The sequence below is a fragment of the Rhagoletis pomonella genome, unplaced genomic scaffold (assembly GCF_013731165.1).
Source record: "Rhagoletis pomonella isolate Grant_MI unplaced genomic scaffold, Rhpom_1.0 Rhpom_scaffold_00002, whole genome shotgun sequence".
NCBI lineage: Eukaryota > Metazoa > Arthropoda > Insecta > Diptera > Tephritidae > Rhagoletis > Rhagoletis pomonella.
The window spans coordinates 11,049,056-11,063,470 of NW_023458556.1; the positions used below are offsets into that span (position 1 = coordinate 11,049,056).

Consider the following 14,415-nt stretch of genomic DNA (forward strand, 5'->3'; position numbering starts at 1 on the left):
AAAAATTTGTTTGTTGGGTATACATACATATACATATTTACATATGTATTCCCTGTGTGGCAATTGGCGTAGTCGTATGTTTATTTTTTGCGTTACAAAGCGGCAGTAGGGCTTGGGTTCGACGACCACTTCAGATAAGAAAGAACAAAATGTTTCCTAGGAGCGGTTGTCGCTCAAACCTTCAAACGTAGACATATGTATGTATGTACATATATTTTCCTTTTCAATAAGCTTTTCACCATGCGAACAAAATATAAGAGGAGAAGCTTGGCCTATTTTTATTATTATTCTGTGTGATTATTAGATGTATTACATATGACATATGATTGGGGCTGTGACGCTGGCGGGTGGCATAGTGCGATGGGCTTGATGCGCCGATGTATGCTAAATGCAGATAGTAAATGTATATTATCGGTATAATTTTCGAAGAACTTAATTCCGATGACTTCGCCAGCCCAAAAACAACACCAAGCAGTGACTCGTTGTGGGTGCATAGTTATTTCATGCAATTGCTTTTGCTCATCGCTCAAGATGATTCTCTTATATACATATATCGGTATCAATGTTTGGACCACTTTTACGCATTTTTCAACTGAGTATCGCTCTATGACTAAATTTGCGAAAGACTGTAGCAACAATTGTCTGAACAAAAAAAAAAATAATAAAAAATAAAAACATTAATTTATCACAAACAATTGCTGTCAAAAATCTGCATCACCCTTGTATCCCAATAAACACAAAAACGTGGGAGGCATTATATCGAATTCGACACAAACTCGAGAAAGTAAATTTCTCGAATATATTTTTTGGGCACGTTTCGAATTCGAGGCGAGTTCGAGTAAATCAGTTTTCTCGAAATATTTTTTTTGTATTCTTAAACGCTATTGTTTATTTACGTTTATTGAATCCTTCTATTAATAAATATACAGCAAGTGAAAAATTTATTTTTCAAAACTAGTCATTTCACGTCAGTTCGAAAGCTCCAAAATTAAAAAATTGTTACGAAGTTGTGTTTGCAGATTGGCTGATTAAATAATACTAAAACATGAATAAACGGCGAATTAGTAGCTCCAGTGAATCTAGCTCTTCACACTCCAAACAAATCTAATATGTATGACAAAGATTACTGTTTATTTATGTTGTTAAAAATTAAATACGGATTCAAATTTATAATAAATTGATTAATAACTCATAATTTTCGCACATGTTTTACCTTTTGTTTATTTACATTATGGAATTAATTTCAGATGGCTAGTTTTTTCAAATCCTATAAAACTTGGGTCGAAAAAAATTACAATCTCGAATCACCAGCGAGCTGAAATCTTGAGTGGAAAAATCAATAATTCTCGAAATGCCAACGATTCGAATAATAAAAAATTTCTCGAAACGCCAACGATTCGAAAAACTAGTACTACTCGATTCGCTGACGATAGGTGACTCTCCTACGAATTCGAATTCGCCGATCTATAGCCGCCGATCTATCGTCTCGATAGTTCAATCAGAGAAATCGAGCTCGTCTCGAATTCGAGGCGAATTCGTTGTGTTTATTGGGTATCACCCTATGCAACCATATATGTATGTACATACTCATATGCACTTGTGTGTGTAAGTATTTGTATGCAAAAGTAGAAAACAACTTATGCGACAAAAAGCTGATATGCAAGCCAAAGCATTGGGAAGCACACAGTTTAACAGCTGTTCCATTTGCATATGATTGCAATTCAATAACAACTGGACTTTGGTTATACCCTACAATTGTGAGTGACGAATGTTCAAATGCAATTATATATTAAGAAATAATTACCATTCAAGTATTTGTGTATTTGTGGTTTTTACAAAAGAGTTATTAACAAAAGTTTGTGTAAAATAAATAGATTTTTATATAAATAAGTGAAAATCCTTTTTATTTAAGTTCCTCCAAGCTCATTGAACTTAGTGATTTTGTAGTCCACAAGTCTAATCTACTGACTAGTGTGTACCGCAGACCAACTTATTGCTTCACTACGTACTCAAACAAAGTTGCTGTGTTTCCCAGCACTTAACTGGCCGCTAGTAGCGTACAAAGTCGATTTTCACTAAAAAGTTGCAGTTTCAGTAACCGTTACTTTCTCTTCAGTGAAAATGCATGTGAGCTAGGGTTGTTAATCACAATAAGACTATCGATGTTTCGAAAAATTACATTGATGGTAGTTCGATGTATCGAGTTAAAATATCGATGTTTTTAGCTATGTGTTTAGGAAAGCGTGATGATTTTTTTTTAATATTAAACACAATTTGAAATTGGTTTTATATAATTTTTGTTAAAGAATGAACAAAATTTTTATAAAAAATAAAAAAAAAATTAAATACGAAAAAAATAATTGTTAAAGCTGGTCAATATGTGGTGAGTTTATATTTTGAAACGACGTGTAGCATTAATGTAATGTATTAAAATTTTAGTTTACTTAGTACTGCATACGAGTTGTTTTTGCGGCCCGCCGAATTTTCCTCCGATGGCGAGTTTTAAGCGAGTCGATGCGAAATCGTCTGGCAAATTGGGTGATGACGCTAATCAATTTTACATTTTCACTACTTTTAAAACAATTAAACTATTTCTTACTTAAATATGTAAATACATTTAATAATAGGAATTTATTAAGGGAACTTACTTGGACATGATTCCATGAAAGTACATACATATTTATAAAACACTTGCTCAAAATTTTAAAGCGCACACAAAATGAAATAGTGAAAACTTAGTAAAGAAACATCTTTGATGTTTTTCAAAATATCGATGTTTTGATTTAACATCGCATTCATAAAAACATGGACAAACATCGATGTTCGAAGCCACGACCATCCCGATACATCCCTAATGTGAGCATGCGCTTAGTGATATTTTGCAGCCGATTAGCCAGTTAGTTAAGTGAATTGTCAGCTTCAATCATTTGCCAAACACTTTCATTATCACAGCGTGTGAGAAAATATGTAAAGAGGCCGGCAATTAACTGCCAAACAAATACGAGTAATATCGGACTTCTTATACGTACATACATATCGTTGTTTAAAGTACAAAACCTCGTATGTGAGGTTCCATAAATTATTTTAAACAACGATATGTATGTGCACATTGCGGTGTTTTTTTTTTCTGCGATGACGCCGGTGAAGAAGGAAAATATTAAAATTTACATAAAATTTGATTAAAATTTGTTCCCCAAAAAATCACCTCTAATGATAGAACAGTTTATGCTTTAAAGGTCTGCCTAAAAATATTTGAACATTTTATTAACGTAATCAAAATATTAAGATTTAAAAATTTTTCTAAAATGTGTGGTGAGAATGCTGCGGATATACACCAGTGCTCGGACTAAAAAAAATTGCAGGCGGTAAAATCAGGGAAAAGTATTACGAAACAGAAAATATACAATACATACTCATTTAGTCATCTGAGGTAATTCTTTCAAAAAATATTAAATAAACAGTTTTTATTCATAAAAAATCCATTTTTAAAGGTATTTACAAACCGATCTAGCTGACATAAATCTTAATATTTTTCCGAAATATTTTGGTAGAAGGCTTAAAATATACTAGGTTTGGTAATCCCGCCGGAAAAACCGCAACATTTTTTTGGTGATGCGGTCTAATGTACAGTAGTCGAAAAAATTATAGCCGCACCAAATTTTCACAAGTTTTAAAATATTATTTTTGTTTTCATTTAATTTTGGTTAGTTTTTTATAGTTCATTCATTAAAAACATCCTTATAAATACAAGCTTAAAGGCAGTGTCACACGATTGGGTATTTGCCAAAATTTGGTGCAAATCGTATGACAATTTATTTTTTTTTATCCCAATCATGAAAATTAATATGTTGAAATTTTTCAATAGAACATCGCTGTATTGTACCAATCTTTTGACTACAAAACAAAAAAAAAAATTCCCTTTTTTTTTATTTTGTACCAATAGCCCAATATAAAAATCGACCAATCTGTACAAATGTATCAATCGAGTGCCACTGCCTTGCAAATTTATGCAATTTAAAAAAGAGTTCAACAAATTTTCGTAAAAATTTCGAGTTTTTTAATTATATTCTAAGTATGCAGTTTTGTAGCCCATTGAATTCTAGTAGAATAAAGTACAAGTTTCAAATGGCTAAAAACTACGATTAATTTTTTTAAGAATTTTTAAAAAAGCTCGAAATTTGTACGAAAGTTTGCGGATTTTTTTTTAATATTGCACAAATTTGGAAACTTGGGTTTACACGGGTTTTGTTAAAGAATGAACTATATTTTAATGAAAAGATAACCAAAATTAAATAACAACGAAAATGATACGTTAAAACTTGGCAAAAAATGGTTCGGCTATAATTTTTTGACCACTGTATGTATTTTTTAATATCTTTAATTGGACATGCACATTATACATAAAGGAAGTACATAACAAAATTAAAAAATCTATGCCTTTTTAACCTTTTTTCAAATCCTACATTTCTACATTATATTGAAACTAAAAAAACGTCAGTTGTTATCAAATCAACTATGAAATGGTACTCCTCAATATACACACATATGTACGTACATACATACATATGTTCAAGTTTGTGTGCAAGAATGTATCAAATGTTACAAAGGGAAATACAATAGAACTGTCACTCGCTGGTCACTGGTCGCATTCATAATGTGTGAAAGATTAATTCCGCCTTCGAAGTCGCTCACAATGGCGGAATGTACATACATACATACATATACATATATGTAAATATATAAATGTTCCTAGGCATTGCATTGAGCATTATCGTAAGTGTGAATGATTAAAATTTGCAACGAACAATGGCGAAAATGCGAAAAAAAACTTATTACAATTTATATGATAATTAAAAATATCTACTAATGTCTACACATATGAGAAAATAATAAAATAAAAAAACAAAGCGGGAAAAGGATGTGCTGTAATTAGGACAGCACAATCTAAAGTCTATTATCAAATGGACGCCTCTTATTTCAAGAAGCTAAGCCTATTTCCCTAAGGCTAGATGGAAGCGACATAAATACATGGAATTACAATAGTTTTACATTTTAAGTGTTATTTTCTAATCTGCAACCAAGAAGAGACTAGTAAGCTATTACTATTCGATTAGAAAAGTATTATTATATTTTCTTTAAATTCCGATTTTTAACTTCAGTCTTTAAATACTCTACTTATGTGTGTTGTCTAAATATTGTGGTCGTAATGATTTGTACATCATTCATGAAAATTTTTGAACTCGAAATTGGAGAGCGATCTTCAAAGTAATGCCGAATTTCCACTAGGCATTGAAATGACAAAAAAACTTATATAATTTAAAAAAATGCCATGTGGAAATGAACTTAATGACTATTTTTGAATGTAATGACACGATTATTTTTTAATGACCGACTTTGTCATTTGTCATTTTTGCCATTTAATGCCTAGTGGAAATCCAGCATAAGTCGAGGTTATTTACAAAAGGGGAAAATCAGAATAGAATCAATAGAAGACGGAAGGAAACACTGAACAAGTAAGCCTGTAGTGATAACATTGGAAATTCGTTGAAACATTCAAATTTTTGTTGCAGGGGAGAAGGGGCGCCCAGCCCATTGTTAGAAACGGGCCCGGATTTTCTGTCTGCGGCCCTACATATGTGTAATGGAAAATGTATAGGGAAGTCACACGATTATGCATATCCGCGTTCGCCCAGTCGACGTAACCTATATGGGAGATGCGGAAACCAATCCGTTTGGAGCCTTAGGTCGCGGTGGAGCCACTCCGCCGTACTCGGTTTAAGGTTCCACTGAGGTCTGCGGCGTTTTGCGTTTGCGTCCAAGCAAAACGACCCTAGTGTGTATTAAGTTTTGCGTAGGGTTTGGGATATGCCATGTAGTACTTTACTTCTGAAAAACTTCAACATGTCATGAGACCCCTACTTTTGATGATAAACGCGGCAGAACTGAGGCATTCAGGCATAATTTTCTTTAAAGGCGTGAAATAACTGACGAATGCGGATTATATCAATATTAAGTTTCGGTCTCTAGATGCGCGCCATTTTTCTATTTCCTCGAAATTATATAGAGAAGAAAATCGTGTCGGTCTAGTGGTGAACAAGTGCACAAATGAGCGAGATGTTTAATAATCTCCCTTTGATGCGCATTGTGGCGAGGCGCACGTCCACAAAGGTTCTTTCCCGCCACAATCCAAATTTGTACTCCTTTAAATTGCAGCTATAGAATACATCGCCGGCCCCACGCCTTCTTTGGCTTTCCCCGTGCATTGCATTTCTTGGATGGCGGTGATTGTCTTCCCGTGAGCATCAACCCACCGGACGTATCCTGTATTCTTTCAATGACCCAAGAAAGAAAGAAAAGGAGTGGAAGGATCCTATTATTACTGCACGCTTCGAAATATCCACTTTTACGGACGGCTCAAAAAGGGATTGTGGCGCAGGGGCGGGAATATTTTCAACCGACCTCCGCCTAGCATTACCTTCAGCCTAATAAAACAGTGCATGGAGAACGTTATGGCCTTAGCTGACAGGCATGTCGTTGCACTGATCTGGGTGCCGGGGCACAGCGGAGTGGGTCGACTCTAGATATCTCAGAGACAGATGAGGTTCTGATGCCTCTGAGCTATATCAAGGGCCGCATCTCTCCGCACTGGGAAAAGGTGGCTAACAGTAGGTGAAAAGACCTAAAATCCTGTCTGCAGGAGTCTGTGGCCCACCTACTGCGCAAAACGTACTGCTTTTTTATCAAACTAAACAGCAGGGATCTATCTCGACACATATTGTCGTAGTTGTAATTCACCAGATGCAGAAGAAGCGGTGGAGCATTTGCTCTGCGATTGCCCAACACTATGTAGGACTAGAATCAGGTTTCTAGGCAAACCCTGCTTCTGCGATTTAACAGACATAAGTTCCAGAACTCTTCTGCTGCTTTCTTTTCGGGCTTTCCATTCAGGTTAAATTGCGAGTAGTGGTTTTAAAACGGCGCGCATGAGTGCTAATTAGAGTTGTTAAACACGCTACTTCAACCAACCAACCCACCTGGCAGAAGCACCTTCTCCACCAAATGTCTGGGCATTCTAGGTGCATCACACACAAATCATAGACATTTAATCGTTTGCTGTAGTAGTCATCAATAGGAGGGGTTTTATAAGCGGCTGAATTGTTCTTTTAATTGGAAAGGATTTTTACATGGCGGAAACTTGGTAAGACACAGTTAGGTTGCGGAACTTATGGTACATCATTTTGTGGTTTAGATAAGGTAAACTTTTTTTTTGCGGTGCATAAATTATAATGAACATTAGAGCATAACTGAATAACTGAATTGGTAATGGTAATGGTAATGATAGCTATAATGGCCATGGTTGTGGCCATCGTAATGGCTATGGTAATAATATTAGTAATGGTAACAGTATTATTTAGTGGCCACTGCGGCTGTAGGACGTGGGTTCGACCATTGCTCCGAGCAATATGTATGGAAGTTGGAAAAAGTTTTCGCCCCTCGGAGGACAATGGCAAACCTTCGGGTGTATTTCTGCCATGAAAAAGCCGAAAAAGGGGGCAATAATATAATCCACCTTATCGCCCACTCGATGTGAATAAATCGTTCCCATAATTTAACAGCCAAAACAAAAAAAAATTGAGAAAAATTGTTTTTGTTTTGCTTTATAATTTTGGGAATATTTGTTCACATAGAATTCGTGATAACGCCGACTAAGAATAGCCGGCCGCCTTAAATTAATCATTTACGGACAAATTGTATTGCTTAGCCCAGGCAAAAGATATGTAAATATATCTACATTTTAACATATACATATATGTATGTATGTAAATAAGCAGTATTTATTTATTTAGAACTTATTTAATGAGATTTTAATGGGCGAAATGTGCTACATATTTTGAGCTTATCACAAAGTTATTTGTCACAAAAACGATATGCACAGAGGGTGTGTATGTACTTACATTTGCACTATATTCTGAACGTGCGGATTACCATCTACTTGCTAAATTTTTTTACACACATTTGTACATGCTAGGCTAGTACGGTTTTAAATGATTAAGCTTTCCGAGCTTATTTTTAGTACCCGTACATACTTATTAAACATTTATTTCACTTTTTTGCCAAAAGTCAAATTTTACCATCAAATTTGTAATTAAATAAATTTGTCAATGACCATGCCATTGCCGCCGTTTCGTTGCCAGGGCTATGCTGTACTTGTGCTGATGAGCAGAGAAGCCATATGACGTGGCGCATTTAATCGCAAGCCAACCTTTAAACGAAAACACATCAGAAAAACTAAAAAAAAAAAAATCACAACACAAAAACAAGAATCAGTACTCACAATAAAAATCGGAGCAAAGTACCGAGTAATTATAAAAAACTGCAAGTGAATTAAAAATCCACACCACACCCATGCACAATCATTGCAGAATACACGCTCATACACATACATATATCTTTGTACGTACATATGTGTGTATGTACTTGCATGCTTGCAATGTCGCACAATTCGCGAGGGGTGAAATTCAATTGAAAAAATGAACCCATCCCAAAAGCTGTGTGGCCTATTTGCTTCTTGAATGATTATGTAAACGTTTTAACTGCTGGCATTGTGCAATAATACCAAACAACTGCCCCACCTCCACAATCTGTTACTCCTCTCTTCGTATTTTATTTTGCATTGTAGATGATTTCCATTCAGATTTAGAATTTTGCGATTTTGAAATGAAATCACGAATCATCAACTCATACAATCAGAACAATCAGATGTGCACAGGTGGCTCGGCTCGTTGGATGGTTGACTGCCTAGTTAACTGTCAGGCTGCCTGGCCTGGTGGATGGTTGACTTACAATGGCAATGGCTGGATGGCTGTTGCATGCCACATGCTTTACTGACCGAGGTGGATATCGATGAATTAGATTTTGCAATATTTTACATTATTTTGGATTGTATGTATGTATGTTTAGGTAACAAGATATTATAAAACAACATTTTTTAATTTTTTATGTTCCTTTTATAATTCTATTTTATTTCATTTTGTATCGATACAGGGGCAAACTTTTATGTTGACTAATTTATACATCAAATTAACGAGCGTAGAGAAGAAAATGCAAAAAAATAAAAAAAAAAACTTTGCAATTAAAATACTAAACAATGTAAAGCAACTGAAACCCGTTTTTGAAAATAAAAAATCCATGGACGCAATTCGAGCTCCTTGAAATGGCAAAGTAAAAACATTTTGAACTACTTAACATAAAGTTTCGGTTCTGTTAGAAAAATAAAAATACTTTAAAAATATTTCTCTTTTTTTTAAGTTTTCAATTTTTGGAATACTTTTTACAAAAATGCCTTTCTTTGGAATTAGGAATCTCCCCATTTGTAAGTAAATTAAGTTGATTTCGCTTTGTTAGCAGCGCTTTGGCGAGGACTTTGTTTTCTCATGTGTCCAAGAGCATGCATGGATAGATTTGTATGCTTGAATGTAGATATTTATATATACAGTATCGGTAATATCGATAGCACTCCCATTTCAAAGTGTTATTGTTTGCTACTCAAGTTTATTTATTTATTTTTAGGAATTTTCAATTAAAAAATGGTTTATTCGCTAAAAAAAACCATATAAACCCCAGTTTAAAAGTTTGTAGAAAATTAAAAAAAAAATAATAATAATAAACAAATTTTCAGCCAAATTTCAAACTTGTTTTCTCAGAATGTTAGTAGTTTCAAGTGGCTAAATATTACCGTTGATTTTTTAGAATTCTTTTCGTCGAAGGTGTTGCGGGTTTCTTCCATATCAAAATAAATTGTGTTTATTCGTTATACGGAAACAGATGCAACAAAAACAAAAATTATAAAAAATCAGCGAAAATTTTTAGCCACTTGAAACTTGCACATTGAACTGTATTTCAATTGAAATTCCTTAAAATTATACAACTAAACATAAGTGGCAAATAATATCACTTTGAAATGGGGGTGCTATTTATATGGCCGATGCTGTATACACATGTATATTCACTTATGTATGTACATATATACATACATTACACTGCATCACCAAAAAAAGTTGCGATTTTATTATAAAACTTTTTATATTTGAGACCTCAACCAAAATATTTCGAAAAATGGAGTTTTTTATGAAAAAAATAGTTTCTGGAAGGTTTTTTGAAAGCTGCATTAAAATATTAAAAAAGTTAATTCAACGAAATCTTAGTATTTATGTTTGAACTTTTTTCAAAGATTGCTTCAAGAAAAACTGGAATAACTAAACCAAAAATTTATCGATTTGGACTTGTGAGGTATCATTTCAAAGGTAATTTTTACCCTTTTTATTTCTTTGCAAAGAAACTAATTCACGTGCTTGGAACGACGCTCGTTCATCTTACCTTTCTCTTTCATACCTTGAGTAAAGGGTAAGAAAATACCTTTTTAATGATACCCCATAAGTCTAAATCGGCAAAGTTTTGGCTAAGTTATTCAAGATAATCCCAAACCAATCTTTGAAAAAAGTTCAAAATCAGAAACAAAAAGCTCATTATTATGATTCCGTTGAAAGATTTTTTTTTAATTTTTTACGCAAAATTTTTACGCTAACTGTTTTATCATCTGAGGTGATTTTTTTTTTTTCAAAAAATACTTAAAAAAAATTTATTCATAAAAAACTGAATTTTTGAAGGAATTTCCAAATCGGTCCAGCTCACGTAAATCTTAATATTAATTTTTCTGAAATATGTATCTTGGTGCCAGTTTTAAAATATAATGCATTTTTTAATTCCAATGGAAAAACAGTACCGATATTTTTTTTTTTTTTTGAAGGGGATTGAGGCAGTCTAATATACCTACGTATGTACATATAAACTTGTCTAGTGAGCGAACTCCTCAAATTTGTTTGATTAATTACACCGAAACTTTTTTCGGTTCTTTCACTTTAATACGAACTTTTTCTTTATGATTTACATGTATGCACAACAATCTGTTGTTTGGTTTTTACAAAAGCAGCATCATACATATGAAAATAGACAAAACTATACTTACGTATGAATGTATGTATATATGTAAGTATGCACGCATGTGTAAAAATAAATGCACGTACATATCTGCATACATATACATATGTATATTATTTAAAAAAGTGCAGTGTACGGAATATCTGAGGTAATTAATTAACTTCGAACTTTGTTTAGCCTTCTATGTTGGCATTAAATTGCGTCAGTAGATATTTAAAAAAAAAGAAGTTGTATGTGGATCCCACGCGCCACTGTAGTGAAACTTCTTCCTATTACCCGTATAGCTCACCATATTATGGGAGTATTTTTTTCTGCAAAATAATGAACAATTATCTCAATCTTAATCACCATCTCACTCTTAAATGAAATCATAATCTTATACAGTTCATCGTTCCATCATCTGCGGTATTCGAAGTCAACACGCAAATGCCCGCAAATCTTCCGAACAAAATTGACTGCCCTGCAGGGAAACCGCGGACTAATGAATAAAATTTCGAGTTCCGTACTAGGTCTTTATCGCCAAAAAGGAATACAGTATATTTTGCTTAGCTGCCCATCATTCTTTGCACGAAAAACTTGTGCGCTTAACCGAAAAAAGCATTAAGCGAATTTTCTTTACTACTTCAATGAGGAAGGTATCCGAATCCCTATGAAACCAAATAATGGAGGAGCACTTACCACGTAGAAATTACTGCAAGAGAAATTTTTTCCGAATGGTATCTAATTATCTATATAACTACATAAAATAATTGCCGTTTTCGTTGTTCTGCGAGATGAGAAAAATAAATAATAGCTTGTAAAATTAGGGTAAGTGTAGAGCCAGTGCAGGTAAACGTAATACTTTCTTTGATAATTGATAATAGTTGCAAATTTTTAAGGCAGGTATCGCTAATGTGCAGGTATGTTGAATGCAAGTATCGGAGCAGTTTCCTTATAAATGTTAAAAATAATGCCGCTGATGTGCATTTCGGGGTAGGTACCTTAAATGTGCACTTAAGCACAAAGGCAGCAAAGCAAAATATACTGTAGTCCGATAGGATCTAGATCCCCACCAGTCCATAATCGGCGAAAAGTGGTACTTTTAAAAAACTAATTTTTTCAGTTTTTTTCACTATAAATCTATATCTAAAGTGACGAGTTTAGAAATAGTTCGGAACTATAGAAAAAGGGATGCAGAACGAACTAGATCTTATTTGTCGAATTTAGAACTAATTCGGAACTATCGAATAAGAGATGCAGTGTTTGTTTACTTTACATAGATATGTGTTCAGCGGCTTTTTCGTTCAAATACGCTGGTAATACAAAACTAAAATTTATGTTAACGTTTCAACATCTTGGGACTGCCTGGAATCTAAGAAATAACAGCGAGCACCTATGCAATCTCAGCTACAGCTAGAGGTATGTAAACGTACATTTCTTACAATCATTCAAACAAATTTAATTTCAAATTGAAAACACATTTCTTCCAAAATAACTTAAAATCGCACACACGGAAGAACCAAAAAGATTGAAAAATTATGATACTTTTTTCTTTAGTCTGTCGATTTTAGAACTGGTTCGGAACTATAGAATTTAGGACTAGTTCGGAACTATCGAAAAAGGGATGCAGCGGGGGGCAATTGACACTTCCTAGGACATCGCCATATTAAATTCGCCAGTACTGGGTCTAAATGTACTAGAAGCGAACCAGTTCAGAACTAGAGATTTTCCCCACAGGGTGCTTACAAGAGTGCGCAGAATACGAAATGGAGTTAAAACTTGCCTGGAACTTTATTTACCTGTAACAAAATTTTTGTTACCATCGCAGAATAAGCCTGATAGAGTGTGAATGTACGACGAAAAAGGAGGTTACTTTTCAATTGGCTACTTTGATTTATCAAAAGAAGAGAATCTTCTTCTTCTTTGGCGCTGTAACCGCCTAAGCGATTTTGGCCGAGTTCAGCAAAGCACGCCAGTCGTTTCTTCTCTGTGCCAACTGACGCCAATTGGAAACGCCAAGTGAAGCCAGGTCCTTCTCCACCTGATCTTTCCATCGCAGTGGGGGCCTCCCTCTTCCTCTGCTACCACCAGCGGGTTCCGAGTTGAATACTTTCAGAGCTGGAGCGTCGGTGTCCATTCGAACGACACGACCAAGCCAGCGGAGCCGCTGTATTTTAATTCGCTGCACTATGTCCATATCGTTGTAAAGCTCATACAGCTCATCATTTCATCGTCTGCGGTACTCGCCGTCGCCAACGCGTAAAGGCCCGTAAATCTTCCGCAAAATCTTTCTTTCAAACACTCCAAGAGCCGCCTCATCGGAGAAGAGAATCTTAGCAGATGAAATTTCGCTCTATTCATCGTGTTGGCGCGCTGCATAAATATTCAGGTTTCTAAGAAATCTTAGTGGCAAATGACCGGTCACCTGTCGGTCAGTGCCGATGCAATTCGGGGGTAACATGAAAAACCTGACCAGTTCTTTTGCGTACATGTAACTATGCGTCCCTTTCTCACATGGGGATTTTACCAGAAGTGCTAAAAGGTCTCTTTTTCACTTATTGTATTTCCTAAGGTTATTTTTACAAATGTTTCTCTGGTGTATATTTCAGTGTGTTAGTGAAGAGGTTGAAAGAAAGCCCTTATCTTGTAGGGTATACTAGCAGACCCTGCGAACTTCGTCCCGCCCAAAGTTAATTTTTTGTATTGAAACATTTAGGTCCAACATTTTCACCAACAGTTCACGTTCATGATTTTCAGTGACGCATTTATCCTCTAATATTACGGTTTGGTGGTTGGCAGAAGGCATATTTCCATTGCCATATGAAATAACCTGCATACAAAGATACGTAATAGCTTCCGTGCGTTTGAAAGGCGCCACGCCCCCTTCTAAAATAGCCCCCATCTTCTCTAAGAGGATGGGATTGATTTCATATATCTCCATACCATGTTCGAGTACTCTAAAAAGAACACTTCCGGAGATATGCAGTATGAAAAATTCGGGTTTTATGGTGGTGCCACGCCCCTTTTTCCAACAGCCCAAATTCTTCATGACTATGCGATTGATTTTATATATCTTGTACATACCAAGTTCCAGTACTCTACCATGAACACTTCCAGAGATATACAGTGTCAAAAATTCGGAATGTATGGGAGGTGCCACGCCCCTTTTTTCCAATTGTATTAAAGATTTTTTCAATTATGCGGGATGTTTTAATAAAAAGATAAGCACAGAAATGGATTCTTTATACTAAAAAACCCCTTAAAGTGTGTTTTTAAAAAATTCAAACTCTTTACGGCACTTCTGGGAAATTAAAGTTTGATAAAGCAAAAAATCCATATTCGAAATTTGGCAAGTTCGAAATTGATTTTAGACCCATGGCAAATTCTCTATAACCAGGGTACGAAAATAAACTGTACAAAACAATTCCCATTTGCTCA

General features: G+C 34.7%; 1 protein-coding gene across 1 annotated transcript in view; it reads right to left on the reverse strand.

The window, feature by feature from the left end:
* Window positions 1-14,415, reverse strand: part of LOC118733085 (zinc metalloproteinase nas-13-like) — a 157,492-nt gene that overhangs the window by 18,108 nt on the left and 124,969 nt on the right. The gene's annotated exons all lie outside the window — the stretch shown is intronic.